This window comes from Stegostoma tigrinum, chromosome 20 (assembly GCF_030684315.1).
Source record: "Stegostoma tigrinum isolate sSteTig4 chromosome 20, sSteTig4.hap1, whole genome shotgun sequence".
In the NCBI taxonomy this organism is placed as follows: Eukaryota; Metazoa; Chordata; class Chondrichthyes; order Orectolobiformes; family Stegostomatidae; genus Stegostoma; species Stegostoma tigrinum.
Genome location: NC_081373.1, coordinates 10900515 through 10914657, shown reverse-complemented (window position 1 = coordinate 10914657; position 14143 = coordinate 10900515).

Genomic DNA, 14143 nt, shown 5'->3' with positions numbered 1-14143 from the left:
TCTGAAACTGTGTCCCCTCAGGCAGGATCACCCACAGAGGCTTTATGTTTGTCAGGCATGGGGGCTGTACACCAATGGAACCTCCAGGGATAGGCTGACATGAGTTGGTCCCCTACACTGGAATGAGGAGAGACATGCATGTAGGGTGGGTAAAATGTTGGCAAATAAAGTAGAATGCGGGCAAGTGTGAAGTTGTTCATTTTGCAAGGGAGAACAGTATTGTTATAAGTGGAGAAAAGCCGCAGAAGGCTGCAACACAAAGGACTTAGGTGAACTTGTGCACTAAACAGGGAAAGCTAGGCTCAGCAGGTGACCAGGAAGGTGAATGGAATGTTGGTCCTTATTCCAAGAGGGTTGGTGTAGAACAGTAGGGAATTTTTACTGCAACTGTACAAGGTGCTGGTGAGACCACATCTGGGGTACTATGATAACACAGTGTGGAGCTGGATGAACAAAGCAGGCCAAGCAGCATCAGAGGAGCCGGAAAGCTGACAATTCGGGTCAGGACCCTTCTTCAGAAAAGACCCTGGCCTGCTGTGTTCCTCCAGCTCCACACTGTGTTATCCCTGACTCCAGCATCAGCTGTCCTTATTATGTCTGGAGTACTGTGAGTAGTTTTGGTTCCCTTATTTAAGGAAAGATACAATTTCTTTGCAGGCAGTTCAGAGAAGGTTCATTAGAATGATTCCCTGGGGTGGAGGGGTTTTTTTTATAAGCAATGGTTAAACAGGTTGGGAGTTTACTCATTGGAGTTTAGAAGAATGAGAGACGGTGTCATCAAAATATACAGGATTCTTAAGGGACTTGACAGGGTGAGCACTGGGAGGTTATCTCCCCTAGTGGGAGAGTCTAGGACCAGAATGCATCGTCTCAAAGTAAAGGTGTGCCAGGTTAAGACTGATATGAGGAGGAATTTTGTCTCTGAAGGATGTGCGTCTTCAGAATTCCTTACCACAGAGAGATGTGGGGCAGAGTCCTTGTGTACGTTTAAGGCTGAGATATATCGATGCTTGGTCAGCCGGGATTGAAGGGTTACAAGGAAAGGGCAGGAAAGTGGAGATGAGGAATGTGCGATCAGCCATGTTCCTGTTGCATGGTGGAGCAGGCTCACTCCTGGCGAGACGGGAGAATGAAACAGACGTGAACCGTCAAGTTTTAGATTGACCTAAAGTATGGGAGCTCACTGTTATTAGAACTCTAGCCTGTGAACTTTAAACACTTTAGGGGTAACGGCCTCCTATGTAGGACGGGAATCCCAATAAGCTGTGTAAAATAGTTGATTGTCAGCGGCTTTGGAATTAAGGTAAGCAGAGGGCTCATGTTTATACAACACATCGGGATGGGCCATTAGCACTTTGCAGCTTGTCGAAAGGTGCTCCCTGTTGTAAAGCGATGGTGGGGAGGGTGGTGGGCAGTGACAGACCTGAGGACACCAGAGAGATCTGTCTGTCAAACACAGTGAAGCAATTGTTTGCAGACAACGCAACAAAAATGTGGCACTGGTCCGAATAACTCAGCAGCGCACTGAGCCTCAGTAAGATGGGGATTTCAGCTGTGGATGGAGTTAACCTTCACTGTCGATGGTTATCAATAGCTGCTCCCGTAGTTCGTTGTTCGAGAGTGCGTGGAGTGGGCTCTTCCTGCCAAAGACCCAAGGCCCACTGTGGAGTCTGTTCATACGTCGACTTGTTTGCAAGTGGGAGCTCCATACAGGACAGTAGAAAGCAGCTGTATGTTAAGTGCAGGGAATGTTTGTACTTCGGGTCTTTACGATTTCAAACCAGGTACGGAATTATGATCGTAAGTAAGCCGGGGGTATGTAAATCGTGGCCCCCTTTTGGTGAAAATCTCTGGATCTACACAACTGCATTGAACAGCGTCAAAATAATCAGAGGAGGTGATGAGAAGTCATGAACTATTTTTACACACTGCCCCCTCCACATCCCACATTCCCCCTCCCTCCCCGCATTGGATCTTTGCCACGGTTGTCAATCTTGAAAGGGTGCAGAAAAGATTTTAAAGGATGTGGCCAGAGTATAAGCTACGGGGAGAGGCCGAATATGCTCTGGCTTTTCTCTCTGCAGTGTCAGAGGCTGAGGGGTGACCTTATAGAGATTTATAAAATCATGAGGGGCATGGATGGGGTGAATAGCCAAGGACTTTCCCTCTTCCTTACAAGGGTTTAGAGAGATATGGGCCAAATGCTGGCAAATGGGACTGGATTAATTTAGGATATCTGGTTGGCTTGAACGAGTTGAACCGAAGGGTCTGTTTGCATGCTGTATGACTCAATGGCACTGCTCTGTTAAACATGGTGTACCCAGATTGTCATCACATTACCATTGGTAGCATTGAATTCGTCCCCCACCCCCCACTCCAGAAATGCTCTCCTGCAATTCTCTTCTCTTTAAGGTGCTTCAAAAGGCTCTACATCTTTATCCTGGTATCTCTTTACGAGGCTCCGTGTGAAATTCTGTTTTTGAGAATGCTCCTGTGAAACACCTTGGAATGTTGCACCACATTAGAGACACAGTCATCAATGCAGGTTGATGTAGTGCTTTCTTGTCCCACTGTTGGTCACTTGTTTTTGACTACTGGTTGGCCCAGCATTTATTGACCATCGCTTGACCTGAGAGAATTCCTAGGGCTAATTCAGGGCAACTAAGAATCGGCCACACTGCTGTGGGTCTGGAGTCACATGTAGGCCAGCAGATTTCTTGCCCTGAAGGGAAGGAGAGGCTGAGTAGTTTAGGCCTGTGCTCATTAAAGTTTAGAAGAATGAGAGGAGACTTGAGTGAAACATGCAAGAGCCTGCAGTAGATGCGGAAAGGACCAGAGGGTATAATCTGAAGGGCATTAGAGAACCAGATAGGTTTTCACATCAATTTACATCATTGGGCTGTCTTTGAATTCCAGACATTTTCCTGTACAATTAGGCTCAGATTCCCCCATCTGCTGTTGGTGGGATTTGACTCATACTGAGAGGATGAGGTTCTGGATTGCTAGTCTAGTGACATTGTTGCTTCACTGCCACCAGTTGGTAAGGTCATGACTAAAGAGACGTTTGAGTGTTTTGAGCAGGCCTGCACACCAGCGACCTGGTTTATGAGTGTTTCTCGGTGAATAGTGAAGAAGATTGACACATTGTCTTCCATTTAGACAACTAGTATCCACTGCATCAGAGATATTGGGAACTGCAGATGCTGGAGAATCCAAGATAATAAAGTGTGAAGCTGATGAACACAGCAGGCCAAGCAGCATCTCAGGAGCACAAAAGCTGACGTTTCTGGCCTAGACCCTTCATCAGAGAGGGGGATGGGGTGAGGGTTCTGCAATAAAATCATTTTATGCCAGAACCCTCACCCGATCCCCCTCTCTGATGAAGGGTCTAGGCCGGAAACGTCAGCTTTTGTGCTCCTGAGAGGCTGCTTGGCCTGCTGTGTGTATCCAGCTTCACACTTTATTATCCTGGTATCCACTGCAAGCTGTTACCAAATACAAGCCATATTATATTCACCTCAAAACTTAATCTGGGAACTGTGTTGCTCAGTGTGGAGGCCATTCCTGCAGGCTGCACAAGGGAGGGGTGCGGAGGAGGTTCACTAGATTGTTTCAGGAGTTGAGAGGTTTGGCTTATGAGGAAAGATTGAGTAGACTGGGACTGTACTCATTGGATTTTATAAGAATGAAGGGAGATCTTAAAGAAACATATAACGTAATGAAGGGAATAGATTAGATAGAAGCGGAGAGGTTGTTTCCACTGGTGGGTGAACCTACAACCAGGGGGGATATAGCTTCAAAATAAAAGGGTGCAGAGTTAGGACTAAGTTGGGGAGGAACATCTTCACCTAAAGGGTGTGTATCTGTGGAATTCCCTGCCTAGTGAAGCAGTTGCGGCTACCTCATTGAATGTTTTTTTAAGGCAAAGATGGATTTTTGGACAGTAAAGGAATTAAGGGACATGGTGAGCAGGCAGGTAGGTGGAGCTGGGTCCAAGAAAAGGTCAAACATGATCTTATTGACTGGCAGAGCAGGCTGGATGGGCCGGATGGCCTCCTCCTGCTCCTGTTCTAATGTATCATGTGCCATACGTTGCCTGCTTAATACGGGGTGAGGACAGGATTAGCCCAGTCTCTGGCTTATGCCCCTGCAGTTGAATAGTTTATCTCGTAGGAGCATGCACTGAAATGAAATGCTGAAGGCCAGCCCTGGTGGCATTGTGCCATAGTATTTGAATATGGCTGGGCTTTGTTAAGCTGCACAAAAAGAGCTTTGCTACCTTTTGATGCCATTAAATGCCCCGGCTATTGACGTCCTGAGAGTGACCCTAGACAAGGACAGAAACTGGTAAGTAGCTAGAAGAACAGGTGGGAATTGTGTGAGGAGTGACTCCCCTCCTGACTTTCTAGAACCTCTGTGAGACCAAAGTCTGCCGTGTCTTCAAAATACTCTCCACTTGCTCCGCGCCTCATTCATCATCTGAAACATTCAGTCCCTCCATATCCAGCACACCATAGCAGCAGTGTGTACCATCTATAAGAAATACACCAATGCCCCTGAGATATCACCTTCCAAAACCCATGACTTTTACTTCCTCAAAGTGGCAAGGTCAGCAGATGCATGAGAATACCATCACCTCTGTGCTGTTTCCCTCAAGTTACATATCATCCTGATTTGAAATAATATCCTCACTGTCGCTAGGTCAATTCAGGAACTCCCTTTCGAACAATACTGTGGGCCCTCCACATGAAATGTAATGGATCCTGAAGGTAGTTCACCACTACCTTCTCTGGGGCAATTAGGGATAGATCGTAGGATGCTTAAAATGCATTTTAAATGAAAAGATTCAAGCTGATGTACACAAAGAGCCTTCACTTCAGTCAGAAGTGTAAGAAGCATTAACTCAAAAATGAAAAATGTCCTTTGCTCCTTGCAAATCTTAAGCTTGGTCTGCAGTCAGTCACACAACACTGTGAGTTGGCACAGCACACATGATATACTGGCACTTAAAATAGTTAACATCACTCTTAAAATAGTGCAGATAGAATGTGCTTAGTGTCCAGTAACATCTTCAACAAAGTTCACCGACAATATTATGAGACCTGCATAACCTGTGTCTGTCTCGGTTGAAGTTACATGATGACTTGGTATGATTAGCATGCATTGTGGTCCTATACGGTAAAATATAATGAATAAACCTCATGGATTATCAGTGCTGGCTGTTTGAAAGAGCTGTTGAAGCTGTGTGATGTTAGTCTCGCTCAGTTATTCTTCATTCATCAGTAACTCCATTGTTGCATCCAGCAATCCCGCAGCCCTCATGCCCTCTCTCACTGGTTTACCTTGTTTGATGATCATTTGTTAGCTCATTCCTTCAAATCTGCTGAAAGCTATCTACCCGAACCTTGCCTTCTGTCCCTTCACCCTTCTGAAACCTTTTTCCCACTCTTAGAATCACTCTCTTCTTTCCCACTCCCTTTCTCGTTTGCCCTGGCCTTGCCCGCTCCCTCTCTTTGTTTGTCCTTTTTCTCTTCCTGTCTCCTTTCTCTTGTCCCAGCTCTCTGACTCATAATCTATTGTCATCCATCTTCCCTCACTCCTTCCATAAGACAAGGGAACAGCAGTATGCCACTCAGCCCATCAAGCCTGTCCTACCATTCAGTGAGACCACGGCTGATCTGATAATCCTCAACCTCTCTTGCCCTGCCTTTTCCCCACAGCTTGATCCTCTTCCTGATTAAAAAAAATCCATTTGCACAGCCCCATCTCTCACATGCTGTCTCTGCCTCTCTCTTATCACAGGGTAGATGTGGAAAGGTTGTTTCCCCTCGTGGGAGAGCTCAGGATTAAAGGGCATCATCCGAGAATAAGAAGTCAGCCCCTTAAGGAATGAGGAGGTGTTTATTGAGGGGAAAGACACAGAAAGGTTTAGAGATGGGAATCTAGAGTTTTGTGTCTACACAGCTGAAAGCATAGACACCAACAGTGCAACGGATCAATTAGAACCCAAGGAGATTAGTACTTTTTTTTTAACTGAGTAAGGAGACGCTCACCATTAGTCTTACAGAAACATCTGGGCCATTACTTTTTTGAAAGCAGAAGAGCTCCTCGGGATTTCTTGAATTTCCATTACCCTCTGCACTATGTTCCAGAGTTATACTCAGAACCTGCTGTTCTGTTGCTTTTATTTCAATAATTAATTGCCTTACTCTTTCAATGATTGGAATTGGAACAGAAGAATTCTTTAAACATTGACAATCAACTTGGCTTCAAACAGTTTTCACGTTGCCTGGCTTTGGCACCTAATTTGATCTTGAAATGAATGTCTGACCACATGCCAGTTTGCCTAATATTGCCCAGCACTACCCCTGTACCAATCCAACTACAGCTGAAACGCCCTTTCAAGAATTTGTAAGCTTTGGGTTTGACAGTTCCCAGGCTATCTGGCCTCTCCTCCGCTTCCGCTACCCGTAAACTTTTGTGAAGTTTCTTTTCACCCACTATTTGTCTACTGGGCAACATTAGCTCCTGATACACCATTACCTGCAATTTTTACAGCTCATCCTTCAGTTGGGATCAATCCATGGCTTCAGACCTCAGCAACTCTCTAACTTATGAATCATAGAATCCCTCCCATGGGGAAAGAGGCCATTTAGCACATCAAGTCTACTCTGACCTTCTGAAGAGCATCCCAACCAATCCTAGCCCCATACCCTATTCCCATAACTCTGCAAGTTACCAGAGTTAATCCACCCCTAAACAGTATGGACAATTTAGCACAGTTGAAACCCCTCACCTGCACACCTTTTGGAGTGTGGGAAGGAAACCGGAGCACCAGGAGGAAACCCATGCAGACGCAGGGAGAATGTGCAAACTTCACACAGACAGTCATCCCAGGCTGGAATCGAGCCCAGGTCCCTGGCACTGTGAGGCGGCAATGCTAACTACTGAGTCACCGTGCCACTCTGGGGTCGCTGAGAAATCCATACACTGGTCTCCTTGTACTCTACTCCCTTTATTACACCTCTTGGTACCAGTGTGCTCAGCCCAAATCTCTAGATGTCCCTCTCTAAACCTCTCGGTGCCTTGCCCCTCCTGACAAAGCTTTGGGTCAACACACCTGATATCTCCTTTACCCAGTTGGATTTTATTCCACCCGAGAATGTTTCTGTGATGCTTGTGGGTGGAGACGAGTTTTGTCAAGCACAAATTGCAGTCCACTGCTTTATCCCCACTTTTACTCATTAAAGGGCAATTGTGCAGGTGTCCCTTGGGGGAAGGAAGGAGGGAAAAACAGGGCAAGGAAGGAACAGACTCCATTAAATGGACAAGTACACGCAAGGTTTGCTGTTGCTGCCAAAAGACTTGCCTATGACTGTTGTGTGCAGAGTGAGAGAAACTTGACCATGTTACGCACAGTCCACCCCACCTCCCCCTGACCATCCCGTGATCAGGCGCCCCACTTCTGTACTTGGCTGCTGTTGTGAAAGCAGATTGTGCACCTGCAAGTCAGCATAAAGGTCCACCACACACAAACCTGGCAGCAGCCTCCAGCCAAATCAGCAAACCCTGAGGTGGTTCTGATAGACCAGGAGGACAGGAGCTCTATTTATAAGTATCCCTAGTGCACAGGGATCTGTCATCTGCAGAGAAAGTGGGGGAGGGAGTAGAATTCAAAGCAAAACCCAGATGTGCTCATTGGCATGGCGCACTCATTGAAACTATTCTGCGTTTTGGCATCGACTGCTTTCTGTGGCAGAGAATTGCATAGGCTCACCGCTCCCTGGATGAAGACATCTCTCCTCATCTCAGCCCTAAGTTGCCCACAATGAATCCTTAGACTGTGACTCCTGGCTCTGGACGTCCTGTACATCAGGAACATTCTCCCTGCATTTACCTTGACCAGCCCTACTAGAATTTTATAGGTGTCTATGAGATACCCCCTCATTTTACAGTCTGATCCAGGCTCCCCTGCCACCCTACAAATCAGTCTGGTCACTCCGTCTATAGCCAGAGCCTCCACAGATGTACTGCACAACAACACTTCTACTTCCACAGGAGGCTAGAAAATATGTCCAAAAATACTCTTAACAATTTTTATAGATGCACCGTAGAAAGCAGTCAATCCGGATGCATCACAGCTTGGTAGGGGAACTGCTCTTCCCAGGACCGTAACAAACTATAGAGTCGCAAACACAGCCTAGACCATCACACAAACCACCCATTGACTCCATCTACACTTACCATTGCCCCAAAAAGGCAGCCGAAATCATCAAAGACCCCTCCCACCACAGTTACAATCTCTGACAACCTTTTCTGTCTGGTGGAAGATACAGAAGCTTGAACACACGTAGCAACAGATTCAAGAACAATTTCTTCCCTGCTGTTATGAAACTTCAGAATGGACATCTCAAATTTTACATTCAATGTTGATCTCACTCTTTGTGCACCTTCTCTGCGGCCATAACATTATATTCCTCGCTCCATTCTGTTACCCTAACGCACTTTGTGTGGTATGATCTGCCTGTACTGCATGCAAAACAAAACTTTTCACTGTACCTCAGTACGCGTGACAATAATAAATAAAATAAAAAAACAAGATTTTTTTTGCAGCAGAGTTCCAGGTGAGCTTTTGTGTGAAAGCCTTGCCAATTGACCAGATATAGCTATTTCAATGAAAATCTCATCTTGCGTCTGGAAATGTGATCTATCCAGTGTGAATGTTCCAGTGTAACCAACAGGCTCCTGGTTCTTCCCGAAGCTGGGATTGATCCCAATCCACCTAATGTAGTACCTCACTGATGGAGAGCTTTCCACAAGAGGGAGGATTCTCCATTTTGAGTAAATTTATCATATTCCATTTAAAATACTCACTTGTCCTTTGTGAGCAAGGTATTATTTAATGCCCCAAAACCTGTGCTGGTCAAATGTTTTGTAGATTGTGTTTCGGGTCAATGCAGATGTGTTTAGACTGACTCAGCCTTTGGCTAAATCTGACTTGCATTGAATATTTTTCGAGATTTTGTCATTGTGAGAACCACCCAGATTTCTCACCAAAGTGTACCAAGCAAAGCTGGAACCATTCTAGAATCCCTTCAGTGTGGAATCAGGCCCTTCAGCCCAACAAGTCCCCACTGACCCTCAGGGCATCCCACCCATTCCACCCCACCCCCCTCCAATAAACCAACCTAATCTGCACAGCCTGAACACTACAGGCGATTTCGCACAGCCAATCCAGCTAACCTGCACACCTTTGGACTGTGGGAGGAAACCAGAGCCAACCCACACAGACACAGGCTGAATGTCCAAACTCCATACAGACAGTCGCCTGAGGGTGGAATCGAACCCAGGTCCCTGGCGCTGTGTGGCGGTAGCGCTAACTACTGAGCCACCTTGCCGTTGGAGGACAAAAGAAGTTCGTAATTCTCATGGATTACCTACCCCGCTCCTGTGGCATCCCTCTCACCCAATCTTGCCCCATCTTAATGCTCAGCGTGCCCTGGTCTGCCAGCATAATCCAGAATTGACATCAGAGCCATCATTAAAAGGCCAGTCAGACAAGCTTTTCTTGGCTCATCATCTTTGGCCGAAACTTGGCAGATGAGGGGAATTGTTACTCCTGTTTGTGGGTGGGATCCTGGATGCCCTGCTGGATGGCATGGTGCACAGTCAGAACGTCGTTTATTCTCAGGACTGTGCTATGCCAGTCTGATACAAGGCTGCCCCCTGTGTGAAAACAGCCTTTAATTGTCTGGTGGCATGCCCAGTATCGCAAGTTGAAGGTCCTGCTCTCCTCCACCCCACCATCATAAGTGCCAACATCTCTCCAATATCTTACGCTTACTCTACCTCCTCAGTGCACCAACCAAGGATCGTGCTCTACCACTCTCTCTATTGCCTGCAGCATTTTTCCGTCACACACTTTCACCCAATCCAGCCCCTGCATGCCCGCTGTGCTGCCCACTCACTCGTGCCACCTCCCCCCCCCCCCACTTGCACCAACAGTAACGGCTGTGCCACCCACTCTCACCTCTCATTACACCTGTCTCTCTCTTGCTCTCTCTCTCTCACTCCAGGAGGTAGACACCCCCTCAGTAGGGCAGAAGTAGTGAAGATGGAGGGTGGGCTGCCCAACATTTTTGCTCTTTGCCTCTTTGGGAAAGTGGATACTGGCACCGGACACCGGGAGCAGCTGGGTGACTGGGTCCCAGTGCCTGGCTAGGTATTGGAGGCCGTCCTTGACTTAATGACGACTTGATTGGGGACTGCTGACCAGCTTCCCTGTGTTGTGTCTGCATTACATACCAAGGCAGTACATCAGCAATACAAACCTGGTATCTCTGGCTGAAGGGCTAGTTGAAACAAGGCAAAGCAAGTGAGCGCTGAGAGAGCGAGCCAACAGGACGGAGATGCAGCCTGGCCCAAGTCGATGAGCTGGGTTGTGTGTCCCTGAGGTCACAGCGACTTTGCTGAAATGTTACAATGAGCAATGCTCCTGTACCCTGAGGTACAGCATAGACGTGCAGAAATATCCTGTAAGAGGACCAGAGATCACAGTTTTTACAGCACACGCTCACCCCTCAGTCAGAAGGTTTTTAGTTGATAGACACACTACAGAAATGTGAGTGCAGTGTTTCCAGCGCTGCAAGCAGAGAGACAGCCACACTCCCCACGGTGTGATGAAACAGTGCCGTAATAAATCTGGCTCCCATCAGACCAGTCAGAGAGCAAGGTTAGGGGTCCTGTGTCACCGTTTTGAAATAGTGCAACTGAGTTCTCCCTCTTGTCAACATTTACCTCACAACCAACAACTGTTAAAACTGGTAACCCGGCCATTCTCTTATTCCAAGGTAGTAGAGATTGCCGATGCTGGAGTTTGAGATAACAAGATATAGAGCTGGAGGAACACAGCAGGCCAGGCTACAGCAGAGGAGCAGGAAAGCTGGTGTTTCGGGTCTGGACCCTTCTTCAGAAAATCCAGCTCTTCACCTTGTTACCATTCACTCATTCCTCTGTGGGAGCTTCCTGTGTTTAAATTGGCTGTGACATTTCCTGCAGTCCAACCATGACCCTAGAAAAATATTCCTTTGCTTGAAGGGCCACAAGTTTCCAGAGACAGTGAAAGTAAATGAAAGTTGTTTTTGCTTTTTTTGTTGCTCTTTCTACACTGGAGGATTCAATTAAACTCAATAGTTGGACATCGTTCATTGCAATCCTGCTTAACTAATCTTAGCTCATTGAAAGCCAATGTATAAATAGAAGACAGTTGTATTTGAAGAGTGCAGGACCTGGTGGTTGCTTTTTAGTGTCAGGTTTTTATCTGACAGTGTGAATGTGACAGGTGCTTTTAATGTTTGAACAGAGACTGGGAGCAGTCGCTGGATTTGACAATTGTGTTTTTATTCTATGATTCTACTGCATAGGCCATGCCCTTTAAGGGATTTCTTATCTGCTTGGCATTTCATTAATACCATGTAGAACAGATACTCTTCTCAAGTTGTCTCTTACTGGAGTGTGCGCGAGGCTTTTTGTTTAATTTGCCTGCTAAGGTGCTGAGCGCGGGCAGTTTTGAGGTGATGTGCTGTTTTAACAGCTGTCCTTGAACCATCTTTGTACAGAGAATCAGGGAAGGATGCTGTTCGCCCTTTGTATTCATGCTATCATGGTTCTTCAACTATCGCTGCCTAATCCCATTCCCTTGTCACTCTGTGTTCCACCCTTTCAAGATATTTCTGCAGTATTGTGGGGTGTGTCTCCCTCAGTCTGTTACCTTATGTCTTGAGAATGCAAATTAGAGAACCAGATATGGTCATTTGAAAATCAACACTAATCTGCCCCTGTATTATAATCTGCTGGTTTAATCCAATAGAATCAGGGCCGTGCTGTGATGGTGGGATCCGTCGCCAATTACACACCCAGGTTCTTTGACTTGTAAACTACCTCCAAAAAGTGTAACAGACTGGAAGGAGACAATGAAATGAGAAAATTTTCACACCATTCTCGATATATTATTGGTGCTGTGGTGCCACAGGATTAGTTTCTCCTGAGGGAAGCAATTTCTTCAATACTAAGGATGGCACGGTGGCTCAGTGGTTAGCACTGTTGCCTCACAGTGCCAGGGTCCCAGGTTTGATTCCACCCTCAGGTGGCTGCCTGTGTGGAGTTTGCACGTTCTCCCCTGTTGTCTACATTAGTTTCCTCCCACAGTCCAAAGATGTGCAGGTTAGGTGGATTGTTCACGCTAAATTACCCAAAAATCCAGGGATGTGCAGACAAGGTGGAATAGCCATGCGAAATGCAAGGATAGATTGGGTTGCTCTTTGGAGGTTTGGTGTGGACTCGACGGGCTGAATGGCCCGCTTCCACACTCTATGGATTGAAAGGTTTCATTCATCACAACCAAGCTCAGAGTCCTGAAACCCTTTCTGATTGCAATATCTGGACCTGAAATCTCTGGAGTTGGCTCCCTACAATGACCCTCATAGAAGGGACATTAGACAATTCTAATTGAATGATAGAAGAGACTGACTAAATGGCTCCCTTTTGTCTTCTATATTTGCAGCTCTCTTTGAAAATGAGTTCTTTGGCCAAGTATTCAGTCACACATCCTAATATCTCCTTAAATGCCGCGGTGCCAAAACAGTTCTGACAGAAAGGCCACCGGACCCAAAACAGTAATCCTGTTTTTTCCTTCACAAATACTGCCAGACTTTCTGAGCTTTTCCAGCAACTTCTGTTTTTGCTCCTGATTTACAGCATCTGCAGTTCTTTTGGTTTTTATTAGTGCCAAAACATTATTTGATACTAGTCCTGAGAAGCACCCTGGGTTGCTTTACCATCTTAAAGATGCTACAGAAATTCAAACTGGTATCGTACAATGCAGCTGCCTTATTCCACCTTGCATGCAACAATTAGTAACTCATTCTAGATTTTGAAGACTCCATTAGAACGAGTACATCTAACCGAGTTAGATAAAATAAAGAACTGCAGATGCTGGGGGAATCTGAAACAAAAACAGATTGCTGGAGAAGTTCATCAGGTCTGGCAGCATCTGTGGAGAGAGAAACCGAGTTAATGTTTCCTGCCTGGTGACCCTTCTTCAGATGTGTTCTGTTTTACTGTTACAGTAAATTAGTTAAATGTTTGAATTACCTCATGGCCTAGCTCTACCCAGCCAGGTGCCATCAGTGTGACTGATATTTAACTCTGAAAAATTTGGCAAGATGAGAAATGGTAGCTTCCTAAACCTATCTTAGTAACATGGAAGCATGCTACAGGCTGGACTCTATTTGAATACATTATATATATGCACATATATGTATGATTGTATCCGGCAGATACTGTAAGGCCTGAGATGCACCATAGTGTTCAAAACCTACAGAAAACATAGAAATGACTGTTTGACATGGTAGGCAATTCAGCCCATCGAGCCACAACAAAAACAGAAGTCACTGGAAAAGCTCAATTGGTCCGGCAGCATCTGTGAAGAAACCATCAGAGTTAACACTTCAGGTCTGATGACCCTTCCTCAGAACTCTTTTCCCATAACCCTTGATCTCCTTACAGATTAAAAATCTCTCTATCCTCTTCTTGAATATGCTTAATGACCCATTCTGCTATTCCATTCCGTGAGAGAGAACATAGAACTGTAGAGCACAGAACAGGCCCTTCAGCCCTCAGTGTTGTGCAGAACATGACGCAAAATTAAACAAATACATTCTGCCTGCGCTTGGTCCATATCCCTCCATTCCTTGCATATTCATGTGCTTATGTGAAAGTCCCATAAATGCCCCCTATCTTATCTCCCTCCATACTCACCCCTGGCAGCACATTCCAGACTCCTACCATTCTATGTGTTAAAAGCCTGGCCTCTCATCTCCTTTGAACTTAACCCCCTCTCACCTTAAATGTGTGCTTATCTGATAAATCCTCAACTCCTCCTTCCTACCTTTTCCCCATAACCCTTGATGTCCTTATCGCTTAACAATCTCTCTACCCTATTCAAGAATATACTTAATGACACATCCTCTACAGCCCTCTGCAGTAAAGAATTCCACAAACATCTGAGAGAAGAAATTCTATCTCATTTCTGTCTTACATGACCGACTTTTTATCCTGAGATTAGTCCCAGACTCTCCTACAA